A 24,024-nucleotide genomic window follows, 5' to 3' on the forward strand; every position below is an offset into this window, starting at 1 on the left:
CATCCCCGTTATTGGATAAATGTCCCTGGAACCACTGGACTCAAGATACTTACTGCTGTATCCACAATGTATGGTTTCTTAACCTCTCTGGCTTTTTTGGTTACACCTTCCAGTTTAAGAATCTCAGGTAAGGACACCCTACCTAATTGCCATGCTTATGTCATGCACCTGTTTCATGACTACTTGAGGGAAAGAGAGGAAATATGGACCATGATGGCTTTTGTAGTGGAAAATGGGGCCTTCAGCTACCAAAATTAACTCAGGTAGGAGGAGCTGCCTCTCACCATTCCCCACTCCCCAAAAAGAGTCATTCAGATGTCAGGTTCCAAAAATATTAACAAAGGCACACTACAGACTCCTACATCGAAATCCACCCTTTTCTCTTATTTCCATTTCCAAAACCAATGGGCCATGCTCAGTTACTAGAAACAGTAACAAGTCACGATCTCTAGATGATGTATCAGTATTCAGTAAAGATTTGCATCAGTATTCTAAAGTGCACCATCATTATGTATCCCACTCATCCCAATTATTTAATATATCTACCTCTACATGACACAAAAAGCAAGGAGGGAAATATAGGTAAGAGGGTGCCTTCTCTATTTTTGTAATTGTTCTCCAGATTGTATTTGCAATACTTCTCTTTACCCATTCTATGTTCCCATTTCTTCAGCCATCTCTTGTGGTGATGAAGAGTTCATACGTATTTACTTCTGAGTGGTCTGAGCCCTCAGTGGCTTTCTTACATAAAACTATAGTCGTTTTCCCTTATCACTTACTCCCAGACAATGTAGTATAAAAAAAATCCTCCAGGGGATCACATGAATTTCATAAACCTTGCTTTCCCTCTGTTGAGTATCAACAACCTTATTTTCCCTTAATAATTAAGATCGATCACACCATTCAATGCCATAAACTCCTGACTCTCCCAATCTCTTTTTGGTTGGTGTTTTTTTTGTTTGTTTGTTTTGTTTTGGGAGTTTTTTGTTTTTGTTTTTGTTTTTTCCTGTTTACCCAATGGCATTAAAAGGCTGAAATTGCCAGATTGTCAGTCATGTAGAATTTGAAAGAAATTTATTATATTTCACAGTGGAAGAATGCATTTTAGGGTAGAGAACCTAGAGGTATCAAAATTTGAAATGAAATGGAGTGAATCATTATATTTAATCATGAAGGCCATCATCTCCACTTCCTCCTATTTATTACATGCAAGGCTAGGTAGGGACAACCAGCATCACATATTGTGCACTGATTCAGATCCTATGTGGCATCTCATGAGACAGTGCAGTTTTACCCCTTTCAAGTCCCTGATCATCCAGTTAAACCGTGAACCACTGCTATTGTCTGTGAGATGCTATTTAGATTTATCTCTTTTCTTGCTATCTTTTCCTTCAAACCAGGGTAATTATTAAATTGGCCATTTGAAATTTTGCCCACTGGGAAGATTTTTCCTTCTAGGCTATCTCTATCAAGTATAACACAATCATCAACTTCTGCCATAGGTCAGCATATCATGCAGAACCATCTATAATCTAGGCTCAGATATTTTTCTCAGTTCATTGTCTGTAGAAAATCACACGAATTCATAAGTACAGCTTATCTGGGGTTGGGAAAATGAAGCAGAAGTATGCATTATCAGAGTTTTATTTGTTTTTTATTTTAATTAAGCTCTATGCCCAATGTGTGGCTCAAACTCATGACCTTGAGATCAAGAGTTACATGCTTTACCAACTGAGACAGCTAGGCACACTGGAATTACCAGAGTTTTAATCATCGTGTTCATATTACTAGATGCTGGAGCATTCCTGGCCCAATAACTGATTTTGGTAATAAGAAATAAAGTTCCCATTTATATTGGGCAGATTAGTTTACATGACTGTCTGCTGTCCCATGGTCAAGGGTACAGATTTCACCAAGATTTCATATTTCCAAGTCCATTCCCTCTTCATGACACATATATATGTATATGTATATACTATATATGTATATATTTATCTATATCCATATCGTGATGAGGGTGTGGCCTTTCTAGAAAACCCTAATGGATTTTTTTTCCTGTAATTTGTCTATGAAGTCTTGCCATAGTTTTCATATAGATTAGATTCCATAGCCATGAGGCAAGATGTCTGTCCTTCGGTGACAGCAAATGGCTTCTATTTTGTTTTTCTTTGTTTTTTCAACTCATTGCCAGAGTGTTTCTTGTTTGTTTTTATTTGTTTTCAAACTGAGATCTGTGACAAAATGTCAGGAACTCCACAGATTAACACCAGAAAGGAAAATCCAGAGGGAACGGAGACTTACAAAAGCACATTTATGAATCCACTGTCATTCTCTAAGACATCCACCTTTTCCATCAGTCAGTCTATAATCCTGAATGGAGATATGATAGGCGTCTCAATTTGTGCATTTTGTTTTCAATTCTTTGAACTAATCTTTGTAATTCTTCTAAGGCTGCTAGATTCCCTTTTATTTATTATTGTAGTTTGTGAAGATGATTTCAGAGACATCTACTTGCTTCTATGCAACAGAAAAGCCAATGTTCCATAAATCAGAATGCCAATATGGGACCCTGTCATTTGTTGAGACTATTTATAAAAAAACAAACAAACACACAATCAGCTGCTGGTGGAAGAAATGCAGAATATATTTTGAGATCACTGCAGTTCTACCATGGGGCAAACTCAGAAAACAACTCAAGTTATCAGCAGACACTTCTAAGCCTGTGCTCTGAGTAGATTGGTGTTCTTGGTCTAAAGGGCATAGTGCTCATTCACTCAAAACAGTCCCTTGTGAGACAGTGTCATGTGTATGGAGTAGAAAGAAAAAGAGAGGGTCCTACCTCTGGGTCAGGAGGGGGATACAGGTGAGGGCAGGGTTGCAAACTCAAGTGTCTTCATGGCCCAGTCCATAATGTAAACTGGTGCTGCAGGCTAGGCAATATAAGAATGCTCTTAGCTTTCACAATTGAATACAAGCTTTCCTGTATTTCAGTCTACCTTCTGTTTTCCATTTTTGATACATAAGGATTATGAAACATGTTTTACTTTCTTCTTAACTCTATTATAAAAAAAATCAGCCTAAGTTCGAGATACACACCTATAGATGCTAAGCTTCAGGGCCAGGGAAGAACCCCATCTAAAGGGGCAGCTGAAAAAAAAAGAGGAGCATCCTGGTGAAGTGTCTATATTCAGCTCAGGTCATGATCTCAGGGTCCTGGGATAGAGCCCCACATTGGGCTCCCTGCTCAGTGGGAAGCCCACTTGTCTCTCTCCCTCTGCCCCTCCCCCTGCTTGTACTAGTTCTCTCTCTCTCTCTCTCTCTCTCTCTCTCTCTCTCTCAAATAAATAGGTAAAATCTTTAAAAAGTAAATAAATGAAGGGGTAGCTGGCTCTTCTGCTCTAGGTGCCAATTGGGTAGGGAGCTGAAGGGGGGAATCAAGAGCCAGTACACCTACACCATTCAAATCTTCAATAGATGCCATGGTGTATGTGAAATCTTATGGTTTAAAATTTTTAACAAATAATTTCTTTTAACTAGCCTTTAAAAAAAAACCCACCCAAAACTAAAATTTAAAGATTCCTTGAAAAATCTTGGCATTTTCCTTCTCCAGAATAAATTTGCCCTGGTAAAGGACCATAGGCCCTCCGGGGAATAGTAGGGGAAACTGGCAAAATACTTGTGATATCATGATAGGGTGCTTCTCTAAGAGTTGGGTTCCTCGGATGCAGATCCAAAGCCGTGACAAGGAATAAAGTACAAGTGATATAGTAAAGGAAGTATTCCCATGAGAAACTATTAAAGAATTGGAGAGAGCAGAACAGCAAAGAGGAAGAAATTGTACAGCACACAAATTTTAGGTTGCTTAGCTTGTTCCAAAAGGAAATCTTTGGATTGTAAATCACTCCTCAAAATGCTCTAAGACAATGGAGCTGGGGTTTTATATTCTCCCTTGAACATTAGTCTTGCTGGGCACAAGGGCTGTTCGAGCGGACAAAATACTCAAGCGCTTCCAGATCTCTGCTTATGTGGACATAGCTTCAGTAGCCCAGAGGGAGTCTTTCAAAGAAGAATCAAAAGTAAACACACACTTTTGTGTTCGTTTCATCAGAGGGGATGCACACAGAAACAAAAAAGTGGATTCCAACAGGAGCACTTAAAAAGTCTACGAGCGGTACTCAATCACCCCTCAAGTAAAGGGCCACAGGAACTACAAAAAATTGAGTGACATGACAGTGACTCAAGTTTGAGATCCGTTCACCAGAGTTAGGTTTTAGATTTAGACAAACAAAGCAAGACTTCAGTGGGCTGTCCATCCATTTTGGCCCTAAGGATCTAATGATCAATTAACCACTGTCAAAGATCACTGTATACCTGGTCTTCCAAAATAATATTATTAACCTTGTTGCTTATTTGAGCATGCCACTTTGCTTACTGTTTGGGCACTTTTTCCACTGTATGCCCAAGGAATCTGTCATCTGTATGAGAATCAAGAGCCATTTTAACTTTAGAATGTCTAACCAGTAATCCCATTTACTAATGCATTATCAAATATTATAGGGACTCTGTCACTAGTATAATTCTTATAGTCTTTATAAAGGAAATATTGTCTTGGACAATGTGGGTAGGTGGACCACTCATGTTGAAAATATTATAGTATTCCTACCATCTGAAATATCTGAATTCATGAATTTTTGGCACCTCAACTTTAGGTAGAGTGGGTGATAAGTGATTTTAGGTCTCAATGTAGTGCCTTTGCCATAGTGGCCAGAGGCCAGAGTATAGTAAACGTCCTGCTTACCTAAAACTCACTGAAATTGTATTTCTTCCCAAAGGAACCACAGTTTTGTTCATATATCCCCTTTTGCCACAGCCAGATGATTCGTGGGAAACTGGGTCTGACTGGTTCAGGAATATTCAGATAACTTAACATGGCCATTAAGACATTGTGGCGGGGGGGTGGGGGGGGTGGGGAGTCTTGTGAGCTCATGGAATTGTTTCTTCACTTCTAAGAGACTAGAAAAATCACCTTGTCTTCCTTTGGGCATTGTTATCTAAATATGCTGCCTAGACTTCTGCAGCTACCAATCCCAAAAGGTACTCAACTTTGTAGAATAGAGTTGGAAAGAAACTCTGTCCCTGAGGACATCATGGGCAATTTATTTATTTATTTATTTTATTTTATTTTTTTTTTTTTATTTTTTATTTTATTTATTTTTTTTTATTTTTATTTTTTTATTTTTTTTTATTTTTTTTTTATTTATTTTTTTTTATTTATTTTAGAAGATTTTATTTATTCATTTGGGGGAGAGAGAGAGCAAGTGAGCGTGCAAGGGTGGGAGAACACAAGCCAGAGGGAGAGGCAGAAGGAGAAGCAGACACCTTGCTGAGCAGGGAGCCTGATGAGGAGCTCAGTCCCAGAACCCTGGGATTGTGACCTGAGCTGAAACCCAACACTTAACCAGCTGAGCCATCCAGGCGCCCCTCCCTGGGCTTTTTAAATGACTCTGAAGCCCTCCTGTATTTCTGAGCTTTGTGATATATGAGACACTGTATTTACATATTTTTTAATCCAGTTTAAGTGGAATTCCGCCACGTGTGGGTGAAAGCGTAACAGCCTGGGAGATGAAATATCTTGTTTCACTAACTTTCTTAAGTGGAGACGGATCTTTGCTTCTCAAGATTTACATTATTAGTCATAAGATACATATATGAGCAATTCAGAACTTAAGCACCTGTTGCATATATGTCCTGTTGCACAGATGTCCGGTTTTTTTCTGGGCACATTGAATCTCTCAAAAATAAGAGAGGCTTGACATGGGCAGTCCTTCTTCTTGATTCTTTTCCTATAAAAGATATGAACAGGAAGGAGCCTCTTTGCGGCTCTTGGCTCAATATTAGTCATAGGTAATGGGATAATTCTGAGGTTGAATTTGCAGGAAAATATATACTTAAAAATTAATGTGAGAAGGGGGCACCTGGGTGGCTTGGTCGGTTGAGCATCCGACTCTTCATTTCAGCTCAGGCCAAGATCTCTCAGTTGTAAGACTGAGCCTGCATTGGGCTCTGTGCTCAGTGTGGAGTTTGTTTGGGGTTCTCTCTCTCCTCTCCCTCTGCTTCTCTCCCACCTTACTCACTCGCACTAAATAAATAAATAAATAAATTAATTAATTAATTAAAATAAAATCTTTAAGGAAGCCTAATATGATAGGGGACCTGGCCAACTCAGTCAGTAGAGCATGTGACTCTTGATCTCAGCGTTGTGGGTTCAAGCCCCACACTGGGCATAGAGCTCACTAATAATAATAATAATAATAATAATAATAATAATAATAAAATTAATGTGATAGATTTCTTCTTAGTTAAAAATTTTAATTAATTACTTATGAACAAACAATATTGTCAAGGCTATGCTATCTTTTGACATCCAGACAACTACAGAGGTGCTTCCATTTGAAGAAAGCATGTGACTAAGACATTGTAGAACCACATTTCTTCCATAAGTCCACTTAATACCATTAAGTGAAACAATCATTTGGTGAGTGTGGAAAGATAGGAGAAAACAAGATAAGTATAAAACAATAATTACATTGAATTGCTTGGGAAATTTAAAGACATGTTGTAGGCCATAGGAAGTTAATAAATTAGTAATAATTAAGTATCAAAATATCTTAGAAGTTGGCTGAATATATCCAGCTTTATGAATTTGAAATGTATAGGATTTTGAAGAAAAAATTTCTTAATTAAAATAAACTTGGAAAAAGCTTTGATACTAGGACTAAAAACTTACTCTAGAAGAAAAAAGATGCAATAATCAAGTCTCTAATTTATTGGAACTGTCCATGAACTATCCTGTTAGTATCATCAATGATTAGGAAGAAGAAGCAAACACTCTCTATGAACTTTGGAAATGTTTTCCGTCAAATGTAGGGAAATGGTGGCAATGAAATAGAGAATTTAGTACTTGTACTAGATACGTGACTCAGACAGATGCAAAATTACACCTTAGAGAAAATTATCTGCTTTATGCCTATTGGTGGGAAAAAGAAACTGGGGTTGGGCGAGCATTGAAAGAGACTCTTGTGTGAAGCCAGGCAGAAAATTAAATGGGAAATTAAAAGAAGATATTGGTCAGGACCGCTGGGAAATTTATTCAAAAAGACTATTCTAATAGGGCTATTTCTTTCTAAACTCGAAATATAGCACTGCATTTAGCACTCCCTGGTTTCAAAGAAATTTTACTATGCTCTATTATATTCAGGACTAGTATCGTTTAGCAAATGAAACCTTAGGAAAATAAAAACAATAAGACAAAATTAATAAAAACAATATAAACAAAAAGTGATATGAGTGCATACCTATAAGAATGCCCACAAGTATTAAAACAAACCAATGTTCAAATAGTTCAAAATAAAAGATTAACCATAGCCCTAATAGTTGTATGAGTAGTGCCAACTGTGAAAATTATCAAGAATTTACATATTTTAGTAGAAATCTATATTTCTATTATGAATGCAAAATGATTAAGGTCTCTTTTGTTCTTTTTCACTTTAATATCTGCAGTTACTACACTTTTTCTTTCATTCTTTATCTGAGTCTATAAAATGATATTCCACTAAACAGAAATTATCAGAACCAATATAATGCATTTGATGTATCTATGTCCACAACAGGAATATACTAGCCATTGGGACTGTGGAAGCTTAGTCTATTAGCCAGTACAATCATGACAAATGTTGGAACCATCTTTCCATCCATTCATTCTACTGGTAGACATCTGTTGGAATTTCTGTGCAGTTGAAGGGATAACCAAGATAACATCTTACTCCTTTCTGATAATCAAATTTCTATACATTTATGCCTACTAACCCCATCTTCCAAAAGCATTTTCTTTCTGTAGCCATAATATTAGCATTAAAAATCAGAAGCATATTTAGACATGCCAAAATAGCATGACCATGCTTATATTTTAAGCCTCTGTTCTGAACACATTTCAATGTGATTTTATAAGCTAATCTGGTCCATTACGATTCAAGTGTCAGGCTGACTGCTATGCCCAGTTACTGACCTCAGTAAGAGGCTTAACAGGTTTTCAGTGCCGACATAATCTCTCATGAGCCCTTATTTCAACCATCTAAGGTAAGCTGGTCCCAGGGAATCACTAATAATTGCAGATCTCCTTTCTCACAGCTAATTTAGAAGGCCAAAGATTACAGACAACTTCCATTCCTATTTATGAACTTTATTGTGTATTTTCTCCACATCATTTCAAAATGTGGAGGTCACACTCCACAAAGTTGGAAAAACTTATATAGCAGTCAGGATTTTCCCCAACTATGCAGAGAAAGTTTGAATCATATTGCAGGCCTTGATTTTTCAAAGAAAGTTAAGTTATAAAAACAATTGACAAAAATCCTGTCTAGGCAGATCAATTTACCAAAGTTATCAGCTGTGGGTGGGTAGGGTCATGTGTTTTATGGCTGCTGTTATAGCTTTACATATAAAAGTGCCTGGCACAGAGGTGTCAATAAACACTTATCAAATGGGTGGATAAAATAATTCTCAATGTTTATCTATCATGAATCAGCACTTGATTTCTGCCTCAATCTGATCTATACTAGACTCACTTAATATGACCCTATCTTCATTTCAGAATTGCTAGCTATCATCAGCAGAAGGTGTCTCTCATAGGACATCTCAGGATTTAATAACCCTCAGATTAATTTGACTTGTGTCTTTTTTTTTTTTTTTCCTGGAGTGATTTTCACAGTGCTATACACATTAGTAAACACTAAACAAATGGTTGCTGATAAATCTGAATGAACGTATGATATCTCTGACAGGCTGAGAGTTGTTAGGTTTGTGAACATATTCTTTAGACTTTGAGTTCCATTTGTCTCACTTTTTTTTTTTTCTGTTCCTGTCCTCAGTCCATAAGAGATGATCAATAAGTATTGGCTATTTTATTAAGAGCCATCTAAAGTTACTTAATATATTCTACTTTTTAAAAAAAATGCTCTTCTTAACCTAAACTAACACAAATAGATAATTTGCTTTTTTTCCTTTTTTAAAAAGATTTTATTTATTAGAGAGAGAGAGAGAGAGAGCAGGAGGGAGAGGGAGAGAGAATCAAGCAGACCCTGTGCTGAGCACAGAACCCAACACAGGGCTTGATCCCACCACGCTGAGATCATGACCCGAGCTGAAATCAAAAGTCGGATGCTTAACTGACTGATCTACCCAGGTGTCCCTGTAGTTGCTTTCTAACAGAATTGCCTGATTTTATAAAGATATCCTAATTCTGTATCATTAAAGCAATTAGCATAGTATTTTTATTTTATTTTTTATTTTTTTTTTAAAGATTTCATTTATTTATTCATGAGAGACACAGAGAGAGGGGCAGAGACATAGACAGAAGGAGAAGCAGGGCTCCTCACAGGGAGCCTGATGTGGGACTCAGTCCTCAGACCCGGGATCACACTCTGAGCTAACGGCAGAAGCTCAACCACTGAGCCACCCAGGCATCCCAGCATAGTATTTTTAAACTATGTATATTATGTATTATAATTTTTATATATTGTATATTTTTATTATTATTGTATTATGTTATTATTACAGCATTATAATCTTTCTTGCTTCCTATTAACTTTATGGAAACTGTTTCTTCTTTAGCCCAGAAGCTCAACATGACATACTTCATCTTCAAAGTGAATATGAACCAACATGATATATATGTTTCATATCTTTCACACTGAAGGTTTTAATGTAACTTGCCATCACTCCAGGCAGTGGATTTTGAAATAAATTATATGCAAAAGATAAACACTACTATATTAAATAAATAGATGAAAAGAATTATATGAGCTCATATACAATATGCATAAAAACAGTAAGCAGTTATATGGGATAACTATCATAGCCAAGAAAATGCAAAATATAAAAATAAATCCTCAAAATCATAGCATAATGTCAAATCTGTCATGAATTAAGATGGATAGGACTGTCACACATTAACATGTAGACATGACAATGACTTTCAAAGCTATAGCAGCATATGTTACGCATTGACAACTGAACACAATGTAATTTTGCATCTTGATGGGGGGGTAGGAGAATCTCAGTACTTTGCTCTAAAAGTGTAAAGTTGCAATACAACAAAAACAATTCAAACTTTTCTTTGTAAATTAATTCCATTAAAGGTGCAAGGAACACTTCACAGCTTTTGCAGTTTAGGTTCCAATGATAAAAAATCTGAGTTTGTTATAGAACAGTATTTTTAAATGGACTACCTGCAATTTATTATTAACACTGCTATAGTGTATCCTGTGGGTATGTGCATGTGTGTGTGTATGTGTGCATACAGTTTGGTTTCTCACTGGGAATAGGTATATTTATTCACATTTTTTATTTTTAAATCAATTCTCTTCTCAATTTTAGAAGTTCTTATGTAATAAAGTTATGACCTGTCAAATTTGATAAAATTTTCAAGTAAAAACACTACATATTTTCACCAAATCATATAATTTCATCCCTTTTCATTGTCTACTTAATATTTTTGTTCACTAAACCAGTATTACAATACATACTTGGGAGAATTACACCTTTTCTTTCTCTGAAGAAGCAGAGGTGATTTGCATAACTGAAATAGCTACACTTTCAGATCATTTTCATGTTATCAAGTATTATACTAAGTATTTTATATAGCCTTTACAATGATCCAGAAGTTGGTGATATGATTCCATTGCCTGAGGTAAGTAAACCAAAATTGCACAGCTATTACTTGACAGGGTTGAGATTCAAATTTGTGTTGTCCAGACAGACTCCTCTGCAAGAGCTCTTTTTAATTCAAATCAGGAGCAGCCCTCTCCCATTCTATTCTATTTGACTATTTGAGTCAAATATTAGCAAAGTACTCCTAAAATCTTCCTTTCTCAAAATGATTTAACTTTCATATATTTATACATACATGAAATATATATATACATATATGTGTGTGTGTATATATATACACACACACATATCTATATCTATATCTACATCTACATCTATATCTATATCTATATCATCTATATATATATAGAGAGAGAGAGAGAGAGAAAGAGAGAGAGAGAGTGACTGAGAGAGAACATCATTATAAACTAAAATGTCCCGGATGGCAACTCTAGGGAGTGAACTGTTATATTTTTGTTCCAGACTCCTAATAGGAAGGGTCCTCTGTGTTTCTCTGGTTCTTCCCAGAAAGAATACAGCTTTCAAATCAGCAGCCCTCTGAAATCATCACTGCCACAATGCAAGATTGTAATCTCAATGTTTCTTTTGGTTACATGTTTTCAAACACCTTCCCCTAGAATGCAGGCACTTGGGGGTTCAACTTTGGAATTCTCTCCTCTATGCTTTTTGTTCATAAGTTGTCTCAAGAGATAAGTAACAGAAAGAATGTGTAAGTTACAAGGTCAATATCCTCCTCTCCACAAACCACCAATTGATTAAATGTCCACCCCTGCATACATTTCTATTGTAGCAAATGAAAAGGAGAAAGGTCACTGAGAACATTCAGAGCACTCACACAAATACCTTGAATGGGGATGGCAGTGAGCGGTGAGACCCAGAAAAATAAAGGTCGGCAGAGTTAATACAATTTCTCCCACAACATTTTTTTGCTAATGTATTACTAATTTTAATGTAGAAAAAAAGCTCATCAGTTCGTTATCGACACTTTTTTCTAGAAAGGGGTAAGTGGCACATAATAAAAGACAGTCATTACTTAGGAAACTTTTGGTTAGTTTATTGCTCCATAAGCTAGAATGTTCTCACTGATGTGGGAAGCAAAGGCAAAAGAAAAATTACATTTCCTTAACTACCTACAGCCCATTCACAAGTCCTTAAAACAGAGTGACACTGCTCTAGGGACTCCGCTGCTGCCTCGTTGTTAATACTTTGCTAAGGGCAAAAAGCAATTTTACTTAGCCTGACCCCCCCCCCCCCCCCCCCCATTAGGATCCTGTAAGTCTTATAAAAATTCCTTTGGAAACTTCTTTTATCTCTACCCCCAAGATACATGTTGCTAATCATCCTCCAGGCACATGACCCACCGATGCAAATCTGAAGGGTCTCATGGATGACTTTTTACTAAATAGTAGTTAACGACCTTTCCCCAACAATAGCTAGTCCCCTCAGGATTGTGGAAACCTTGTTTCTAAAATATCTGGGAGATTTAGGCTATCTCTAATTCCCACCCCTCAACTTGAAAGTATGTGATGGGCAACTGGTTATTGACCCCAGGGCAGCTCTTTCTGCCCACAGGTCATGTCCCCATGCTTTAATGAAACCACTTTTTTGCACCAAAGGCATCTCAAGAGTTCTTTCTTGGCCGTTGGCTTGGAACACTAACATCTTTCCTGCATCAATCACCATCAACATTTTGATGTGTTAAGCTAACAGTCTTCTCCTGGTTGTGGCCTCAGACCCCACCCCTCTCATTAGCTCATCTAAGCTTCATGTTGTCTCATTGTCTTTAGAATTTCATGTGTGTGTAGATTTGCTGTACATACACCTATTAAATTTCATTTTGTCCTATTAATCTTTCTCATGTCACTTAGTCCAGCTAGGAGGACCTTGTAGGGCAGAGGAAGCTCTTCCTCCCCGACACTACCTACTCATCAAATTATTAATAAATATAAGGGAATTGTATATATTTCAGGTCTAGTTTAGTTTACATATCTTACTGTGAAGGTTATGATCCCTCTCTGCAATTTAAAGCCTGATACTATCCTGAAAGTATCTTTCAACGGTGACTTCTGGGCTTCTCACATCATTTCATTTGTTCTTGTCACGTACACTCCACAGAGTTTGTTTCCTCCACACTCCTACCACTAAGACTTAAAATGGGAGCCCAAACAGATAGCTGAACAACAGAGTAAGGTCTGACAATGAGGCCACAGCTACTTTTGATGTCTCATTAGTTCCTCTAATTGCAAAAAAAAAAAAAAAAAAAAAGCCTTGCATGGGTGCACCTTCAGAATGAATGAACACACTGGTACTCATAGAAAGTTTTCCAAAGAGGAATCAGGAATTCACTAAAGCCTGAGATCATTTAACCCCAAGCAGAGTTTAAAGTTAACCATTCATCACTTTCAATGGAATGTACAGACCGGCTGGCTTCCTTGATTTACTGCAGGGGGAAAAAAATCACTGCAGAAATCCATAGAGCGTCTGTCTCTGCACATAAACATCAAGTCAGTGTGAGTCCTTGCAGACTACAAAGGTTGCTCTGTCACAACTTTCTCAGTAAATAGCTTTCTCAAGGAGAGTTATCAGAGATAGGGGTGAGAAAATCAGAAATGAGGTGATTTCATGAAAGGATTCTTAAATTTTCTCCTCATAGATATGTGAGGCATTGATAACCATACGACTAGCAAAATGCAGGTTGCAGACTTATCTGTGGAAGTAATGCACGGGCATAAGGAGATGCAAATTTGAGGGTGGACACTGTTTTCTAAAAAATTCAATGATAATTAGATTGAACTGAAGAAAAGAAAAAAAAAACAACACATCATAATCCTAGAAAGAACTTTAGCTTGATTCATTTGGAAATTCATACACAAAATCCTGTAACTCACAACACTCTATCAATCCACTAACTCTTAAAGCATGATGCAGTAGAGGAAGTGGGGAGCAAAGGGAGGCTAGCAGAATAAACATATCTCCCGTTCATATCTGGAAAGCTGTGCAACTTCTTAGTATTCATAAATGAGAAAATGTATCAGAAATAAACTAGGCACACATGGAGGCTGCTCTATAGGCCTGATGGTTTTATTTGTCTAGGTTTCCGCAAAAAAGTCCTCAATCCCTGTTGCTATTCACTAAGAGTACAATTTCCTAATCTGATGTAGAAAGAATCAAATTTGTTGCCCTCTCACCCACCTAAATCTTGCCTTTCTTATGTGGTCCCAAGTGTATGATATTTCTGGTTCTCAAAATATATTCATGAAATGTGCACTTTTGCACAAAACCATGGGATCAAACCCTTAATCTCCTCAAACGAAAATGCCCTTTAATATTTTTTTCACTCTGCCACTCATACATCATGAAAAACAAATATGCACACAAAATAAAAGGTGATAAATGGCCACACGTTGCCACTGTTTTGATGAGATCTACCCACATTAGACATTTGACATTTCATCTCACCTCTACTATTTATTGGAGCCAAGAATCAATATTGATGTTATATTAGATGATGTTTAACAAATCCTTGATGGAATCACTTTTTACAAAAACGTTTCTGGAAACTGTAGGCCACCAGCTCAAATATAGTTATTTACTGTCTGATTTTTAGATGTTCATAACTCATAAGTTTAACATTCAAGATTTCATCATGCTCTTAATTACAGTCTTTTACATGTGGATTAAATGAAGGCATTTAATAAAATGTATCTTGTCCTTTCACATTGATGAATTTTATTATTTTTTATTTTTATTTATTTATTTTTAAAAACTTTATTTATTCATGAGAGACACAGATAAAGAGAGAAGCAGAGACACAGGCAGAGGGAGAAGCAGGCTCCATGCAGGAAGCCCAACGTGTGACTGGATCCCGGGACTTTAGGATCACACTCTGGGCCGAAGGCAGGCCCCAAACCGCTGAGCCACCCAGGGATCCCTGATGAATTTTAATTAGAACAAATACGGCACTGTGTTGTTTTGTTTCCTCCAACAAATATCTTACAGTGGCTATTGCTCCTGGTCCACATAGTCTCATTTTAAAAACCTGAACTCTGACATTCAATAACATTTTCTCAAAGTATATCATTGCTCAATAATATATAAAACAATAGTCATGGTGATCTTTTCCACTGATAGACTTAAATAATGTTACTTGGAAAGCCAAAATAAATGTATTAATATATCTTTTTTTATCTATACATATGATTATAAGTAGAGTTTATGAAACCTCCTTGTAGGAAATTATCTGTGTCTCAGACAAATAGGGATCTTATTTTGTCAGGCAACAAAAAGCCTAGAGAAATGGATTTCAGGGATGATGTAGTTGTTTAAGAAAAAATTAAAGTCTATGATATTTTTCTAGCATTCTTCCCCATAATGCTTGTAAGATAACCTTTTAAGTCACAGTTGCAAGATGGCAGCTCTACTATCAAGCATGAAGCGTTTACTCAAGGCAGGAAGATGAAAAAAGGCACAGGGAAAAACAAATTTACAAGGTATTCAATCTGCCTCTTTCATTAGGAAAAATTACAGATTTTTTTTTGAAAGCCCAATACACGTGAATTCTTTTTGTATCTCATTGACCAGGGCCAGCCGAGTTGCAAAGAACTTGGGGATGTTTTTAACTAGACACATGAGAAAATGTGTCAGAAATAAATTGGGCAAACATGGTATTTGCTCTCTAGGCCTGATGGTTTTGTTTGGGTTTCTGCAAGAAAAGTACTTGTTGCTACACATATATTTCTATCCCAAATATAATTTTACTTAGTAAAAGAGGAGAAGTGAATATTGGAAAGGCAATTGAAAAGGTCTGCAGGATAGAGATGGAGCTCAGAGACAAATGTCTAGGGATATCTCTAGACTTCTCATGAAATACCACAATTTTGAGTAAACACATTGCAGTTTGTGGGCAATTTTCCATTTCAGCAATAAGCCATATAAATTACAATTCACTCTGCTAGGCATTACTTACATTGTGTAAGACATCTTTTTTTCTGCCATGAAGTGTCTTATGCAGTAGTGATAGAGTTGGTGTATAATGATTTAATAGTATACAAAATTTAATTATTTACATGTGTATATGTGTGTGGAGAGAAAGAGAGTGAATGAGCGAGAAGGAGATCAATGGGAATTATAGTCTTAGGTGCCTTAGAAGGAGCTGGTGGGTTCCACTCCATTGTATGGCTCAGCTTGCACTTTTTTTTTTAAAGATTTTATTTATTTTTTCATGAGAGACACAGAGAGGCAGTGACAGAGTCAGAGGGAGAAGCAGGCTCCCCACAGGGAGTCTGATGAGGGACTCTATACCAGGACTCTGGGACCATGCCCTGAGCTGAAGGCAGACGCTCAACCACTGAGCCACCCAGGCGTCCCTCAGCTTGCACTCTTTATTGTGAAGCTGAGGTCAGTGAAATGGACTTCCTTATACATATAAAAAGAAGTCTAGAGGAATCTTAGAGTTCCTGAAATTGTCTCCAAAATTTTCCTTTTTGTTTTCTTGATTTCTACTTTTCTCTTCTCTTTCCTCTTGCCCTTTTTAATCTCCATCCTATATATTCTTGACTGGATAATGGCTAACTCTGATGGCTTCTATGCTTTGACTGTATAATAGGCCTTCTGACTTATTTCTTCCATTCTGGTCTGATGCTAATAATGACATGAATACAGCTACCTTTCCATCTCCTTGGTTCAACTTTTTTTTTTTTTTTTTTCTTAATGGGTGGCCTATTCACGGTTTTATCGGGCCATAGATGAAGGTGAGTGATTAACAAATTTTTTAGAGCTCAACTACCAAGGGACCACCTAAAAAGTAAGACAGTAGAGTGCTCAATGGAAAAACAATGAATTGATAATGCCAATTTATTTTGGCCTCGTCAGCAACTTTACCTCAAATCCCATGAATTTCTCTCACTTGATTTGGCTCCTCAGATATTTTGGGCACTGACTATCATACCTTCTTAAAATGCCTTCCTTCAGGAATTCCCACAGCCATTATAACCTCCTGAATTAACTACCTCTCCATCTGTATATTTTTATTGATGTTTATTTCATTCACTTCCAGGCTGTCCAGAAATGAAGCACCTGCCAGGGTGGCTTTTAGTTGTGCTGGTGTGCATTTCTTTTGCACAATCAGGCACTTACTTGGAACCAGAATTCTGTGGAAACTATAGAGTTAACAGGGGTCCCAGGACATTTAAAATCCCAAATCTCATGGTCCCTAAAGCAATCCCTCTGTAAAGGGCATTGAATTAAGTGGCTGAAAACTCCCATTTGTTTGAAGTGCTCTCCAGGGAATCAGTTACATTACAGCTTGGAAATGTAATCTGGCAGGTAGTTGCTGAGCAACAAGGCCTGGAATCAGCTATGGATGAGACAGACTTCCAGTCAACTTTATTAATGGCTCCTTGGAGTATAGAGTGCATTTATCATGAAATTGGATTCTAGTTAAAAATGCTAATAACAGATTAGATTGAGTTATCTGTACTAATACTATTTTCATGTTGCAAAAATAGTATTTGTTAAGGTATTTATTTATTTATTCTTTCATTCATTTATTGTCTTGATCCAAAATATGTGGATATTGTGAACTATTCAGTGTAGGACAACTGCAGGAAAATATAGGTTAGTAGGACCAATATAAATTGGACCATTTGAACTCTATACCATTATAGCTCAATTAAAGCTCTAAAATAGATCACTTTTCACAAAATCTTTCCTACACATATGGCTCAGAAAGTAGTTTCTTGGGCAGCCCGGGTGGTTCAGTGGTTTAGTGCCGCCTTCAGCCCAGGGTGTGATCCTGGAGACCTGGGATTGAGTCCCGCGTCATGCTCCTTTCATGGAGCCTTCTTCTCCCTCTGCCTGTGTCTCTGCCTCTCTCTCTGAGTCTCTCATGAATAAATAAATAAGATCTTTTAAAAAAGAAAGAAAGAAAGAAAGAAAGAAAGAAAGAAAGAAAGAAAGAAAGAAGAAAGAAAAGAAAGAAGAAAGAAAGAAGAAAGAAAGAAAGAAAGAAAGAAAGAAAGAAAGAAAGAAAGAAAGAAAGAAAGAAAGAAAAGTTTCTTGTTTTCTTAGTTAACTCACCGCATCTTTTGGATGAATACTTAGGGGTGAAATGGTTTTAGTTTATGTGTGGTAAGTTTTATTTACATTAGTAAATGTAACTAGTAAATGTCAAAATTTTGTTGAGTTTTCCCACAATTTCACTACTCATGCACTAATTTCCCCCCTGAAATTAGTGGTTATTTTTCCATTTAAGTGTGAAAAAATACAAAATTTTTGGTTATTGAATTTTGTTTCCCAGGACCAAGAAGTTCTTACATTTTTTCAATAACATTTGGATAGGGTCAAAATCTCCTGGTTAGCCACTACATGCTCATAAATTTGCTAAAGCTTAAGTTTATCAAAGGGCAGTGGAAGATTTACATGACAAATTAACAATTAAAGAAATAGAAACAGGGACACCTGGGTGTTGAGTGTCTGACCCTTGGTTTCAGTTTGGGTCATGATCTCAGGGTGGTGAGATGGAGCCCTATTGGGCTCAGCACTGGGTGTGAAGCTTGCTTGGGATTCTCTTTCTCCCTCTGCCTCTGCCCTTCCCTCTGCTCATTCGTGCTCTCTCTCTCTCTTTCTCTAAGATAATTTTTTTTTTTTTTTTAAAAAAGAGAAATAGCTACAACAGAAAGAAAGAAGAACTACTAGTCAGGATTCTTATTTGCAAACAAGAGAAACCTACTCAGGTTATCTTAAGTAGAAAAATCATTTATTGGAAGAGAATCAGATAATTCACAGAATACAGGAGATGAGGAGCTGGTGGGAACAGACATTGAGGTACTGAGGGATGCAAGGTCTAGCCAACATCATGCCCCAGAAATACTACTGATGCTCACCATCAAAGCTGCTCCACCTGCCATGCCCTCTGCACACCTCCAGTGTGGTGCTGAACTCTCCAGCCTCCCAAACCCCATGCCTCTCTGTCCCACTGCATTCAAAGATTCATGGCAACTTCTACACGTAGAATTTCTCATCACATCCCTCAAGTCAGGGACAAGGAACATAAAGGGCAACCACTAAGCAATGCTACCAAATATTAGTCACCAGAAATACCAAGAGCGGACATATATTGCAACATTCCCATTAGATTTCAGTTATGTTGGAGGGGAAGACAGATACTGGGAAACCCAAATATTATGGGTTCTTTTAATTTTTTCTATCCCAAAACACAGTGTATTTGTTCATAAAAGGAGTTTAACATGCCTAAGCAATTATTCCCTTTATAACAAAGGGAATAATGAAGTAATTATGGTGGTATTTACAAAGCTACTTTGACTTTCACCTTGGTTATGAGGAAATATTTAATCTTTGTTGAAATTAGCAAAAGTCAAATTTAGCCTTTAGTATGTATGTAATAAAGTTGAATTCCTTAAACGACTCTTCTTTTTGCAATCATGGAAACCATGCTAGTTCTTTCAAATAACAGGTTTGACATTCACCTGCAATGCCATTAGCTACCACATAACACATAATCAGGTTAACTACTATGGATGTTTATTTATTATGCTGTCATAACCTCTACTTTTTTCTGTTATTAGACAGCATTCTTTTCATGTATTTTATCTCACATTTTCTCTAACTCTAATATATAAGAGACTTTATTGCTTCAGAAGAGTAAAAGTAATCGGGTAGCCTTTGTGTGGCTCTTCTGATTGGTAGAAATGTTAATGTCTATTAATTACAGAGAAATTCTTAGTTTTTTGAATAAATAGTAATTTCAATTTCAAATACAATTTATAACATCCCATAATTGATATTCTGCATTGTGATATAAGGAAGCATTTATAGTTCTACTGTTACCTATTCTGTGAATACCAAATACATAAATAATAGAATGAGGAATAAAAATATATATTTTAGGTTCATCTTAAAGAGGATATATATCTGCATTTTAAACAAAAATAATATTTTAGGGACACCTGGGTGGCTCAGCAGTTGAGCATCTGCCTTCGGCTCAGGGCGTGATCCCGGAGTCCTGGGATCGAGTCCCACGTCGGGCTCCCTGCATGGAGCCTGCTTCTCCATCTGCCTGTGTCTCTGCCTCTCTCTCTGTGTGTGTCTCTCATGAATAAATAAAATATTTAAAATAAATAAATAAATAAAAAGAATACTTTAAAATTTTAAGAAAATCTGAGGAGGGGAAAAGTTTTTCCTATGTAATATTAAATAAATAAATATGTATATATGTAGGTATATGTGTATATAAGAATATATATTGTTTATGTGCAAGAAGTTGTTCAGGATTGTGATATTTTACATATATAAATTGTATATTATATAACAATTATATATATATTTATATAATACATAAGTGTATGTATATTATATTTAAACTTATATAATATATATTTCCTTTATCTTTTTTTTCCCCCCTTCATCTTTATAAGATGTTTCTTGCTTGCTAAAACTGCTGATTAGGGCAGCCCAGGTGGCTCAGTGGTTTAGTGCCACCTTCAGCCCGCGGCGTGATCCTGGAGACCTAGGATCGAGTCCCATGTCAGGCTCTCTGCATGGAGCCTGCTTCTCCCTCTGCCTGTGTCTCTGCCTCTCTCTCTCTGTGTCTCTCGTGGATAAATAAATAAAATCTTAAAAAAAAAAAAACACTGCTGATTAAATGGTTATCATAGATGATCATGAAGTAATTTGTATTTTTCATCCTGAAGTAGTTCAAATAATTTCTGTATAAGGCAGTGGTATTATCAAAGGATAGCTTGTAATTGATAGCTAAATTAACTCTACATATGTACAAGGACATAAATTGTACAGCATTATTAGTGTGAAAAATGTTAATATAAAATTGTTTACCAACCATAGCCATGGCTTACAAAATTTCTCAGTTGTTCTCATTAGCAAAAAACGTAAGAGGAAAGCATAAGGAGAATATCCGTCTCCTGAAGAAAGAAAACAGTGTGTGGCATCATAAGAAATAAAAACACATAGTAGTTACCTGATAAAACTTTATCATAGCCCATGTCTAAACTTCCCATGTTAATAAAAAAGGTCTATAACAAACTACATCACAGAGAGCACCTATTTGGATACCAGAAAGCACCATATGGAAGACTATCCACCGATGAAAATGCAAATGATCAACGGTGTTTTCTCACATGCACTGACTGGTCTCTACTCATATTCTGGCTTGTAGGGAAGGAATAAGACAACAGAACAGTAACAACCACAGCTACAGCAAAGATCCCTATTCCTTATTTTGGTCAGTTAGTAAAAACCATCCCTTGATGATTTAATTGTAGTAATTTAAGGCTAATGATTTACAAGTTGAAGGGGCAAGTGTATATTATAATTGAGGAATAATTGCTAAGATATTCAACCTAGATTCCCAAGAACATATTGCTTAATTTTAGACATGACTTTTTTGTGAAATTTCAAAATTCTCTGTTCCTTTGACAGTAAAACAAAAACATCAATTAAAGTGTAATCCATCTCAAAATCTGAAAAAGTACCTTTTAAATTTTTATTCATAGGATTCTGTGTGCCTTTAACTTACATATGTTCTTTATTTACATTAGTTTTCACAAAGATGCTACAAGGAAATGTTTTTATCCCATGCTTCATTTTTATTTCTCTCTATAGCTGCACATATAATTTCAAAGTCATTAATGAACGCTAATGTGTATAAGCTCTGTGGGACCCAGGAAATTGAACAAAATCCCCTACCCCTGGACAAGCAGAGCAGGACTGACTCTATTTTGGGCTGCACCCGCCTTGTGCTGACCTGCTTATTACTTAGGACGCTGCCCTGCCCTAGTCAAGGACCAGGGCACACCCTAATCGGAAATCGGGCTCAGCGACCAGCATGACTGTGCAACTTTCTGCATATCCCATTGGCCACTGGCCCCTATAAAGTTGCTAAGCCTCTTAGTCTGGGGGTCCAAGTCCCTGCTCCGCTGCGTCGGGTATACTTGGACCCAGGCTCGGGCTTGTAATAAACCCCCGTGTGATTGCATCGGTGTCGGCTCCTTGGCGGTTTCTCGGATTCGCGATCTTGGGCACAACAAACTCCAAAGGTTTATTACAGTTGTCTGCATAACTCATACATAGCTACTATAGCACAGAACTGAATTTGACACACAACTGTCTAAAATAGTTCTTTTAAAGTACAGTAATCACTTTGTGATTTTATTATTTACCCAACTCATTTTAATGAACATATTTTTAAAAAATATTGATTTTCCAGGCACTGTTCTAAGCAGTAGGGTTTTAACGGTAAGGGTAATAAATATAGACCATTTCTATTTTTGGCCCAGTCATAAAAGTTAGGTTTGTTTGTTTGTTTTCCCCTGAAAGGGAAAAAAAGTAAATTGAAATGATCTTTTATTGCAGTACCAGAAATAATGCAATGTCATCAAGCTGTGATATATTAAACCAGTTGATGAAATTGCTCAGTTGATACTTGGTCTATTTAATAGTTGAATCCAACTGATTAAAACACAGTGAAGTCTAGAACTTCCTATATCTAAGAACTAATGAAAAAAACCTTCCAGATACTAAATCATTATGATTTTTTATCTATTCTAGGCATTTGGCCTAAGGTCATCTTCCATTCTGGGTAGTATACTAGTGTCCCAAGAATATTTTGAGAACAATATATACTAGGGCTGCCTGGGTGGCTCAGTCGGTTAAGTGTCTGCCTTTGGCTCAGGTCCATGATCCCAGGGTCCTAGAATGGAGCCCTGCTTCTCCCTCTTACTCTGCCTGCCACTCCCCTACTTTATGCTCTTTGTCAAATGAATAAAATCTTTAAAAAAAAAATAACAATATATTCAAAATCCCCATTTTACAGATGAGGAGACTGAAGCTTATAGGAGTCAAAGGTCACATGGCCAGTAAGTAGTTAGCAGAACTTGAATTTGAACTGAGATTTGCCTAACTATTGTTTTCCCTTGGCTATAGTAATATCCAATGCCCTTGTAGTAAATATACTGTTTGTCATTTTTAGAGATGATGAAACTGAAATCTATATGCTATGACAAGCTAATTTCTTGATATAGTTTAAAATTATACAAATTGTCAATACACGTCAATATCTATCTATAGTATATAACAAGTCTATCAATTTATCTAGCTGTGAACCTATATTTATGTATCCATTTGCTGAGTTACAATTGTTGATCCTCACCCTCAACTCTGTTCCCAGGGAGTATTTTAATGAGAGCCTGTGGCTCTAGAATGCGATTTTTTTTTAAAGATTTATTTATTTATTTATTTATTTATTTATTTATTTATTTATTTGAGACACAGAGAGTCAGAGACACAGGCAGAGGGAGAAGCAGGCTCTCCACAGAGAGCTGATGTGGGACTTGATCCCAGGATCTGGGATCACGCCCTGAGTCAAAGGCAGATGCTCAACTACTGAGCCACCCAGGTGTCCCTTGAATGTGATTTTGAAGGAAGTAACTCTAGATTTGAATCCTGGCTCTATCATCTATTAGCATACCTTCGGCTTGAAACAGGAAAACAAGATGTTAAATGAGGCAACATATCTCTAATACTCATCCCAGGGATTCCAAGTGTGTATGTAATTACAAAGATTTTTCAAAAATCAAGTCAAATTCAGTCAAGTGTCAGTTTAGCAACACAGAGACTAAGTCAAATGGTATGACAAACTACTTTGGTGTCAAATACCTGATTTACTTAAAAATTAATTAACTGATCCTTTTATTTTTAAAGGAACAACTAACTAACTTTTAGCTTCTGATTATTTTTACTGAATTTACTGAGGCTGCATCTGAATTTACAGGGCCATTGCCAATAGAAAGGTGGCAAGGCAATGGGAAATCCAATTAGAAGAATGAGATTTAATGGAGTTCTTGCTTTTCTAAAATGATTTACAGGCTACAGTACTGGTAAATTATTTTCCTGTCAATTAGTGCTATTTTCTCTTGAAACCTTCATTTAGAGAAACGGAAAGAAGTAATGGGCTATCTAGTATCATGTATTTGACATTTCAGTATTGGGTCAATGTGAATCTCAGCAAGATTGTTCGTGGTATTTCTTTGGGGGATGCAATTAAAGCAAAATGGCATATTGTATTTTAATTATGTTTGTTGATATGCAAGTATTAATACATTTGTCATCATTTGAAATCGGACCAAATTTCCGGGAATAAATCATTTGCCTATACACAACAATAAATTACTAGTTAGTTGAAATGCCACTTTTGACCAGCCATCTTAGAATTTTTAAAAATCATAGTTTGGGTTTCAGAACTTAGTCACCACCCCATTTCAT

This window comes from Vulpes vulpes, chromosome X, assembly GCF_048418805.1.
Source record: "Vulpes vulpes isolate BD-2025 chromosome X, VulVul3, whole genome shotgun sequence".
NCBI classification, from domain to species: Eukaryota; Metazoa; Chordata; class Mammalia; order Carnivora; family Canidae; genus Vulpes; species Vulpes vulpes.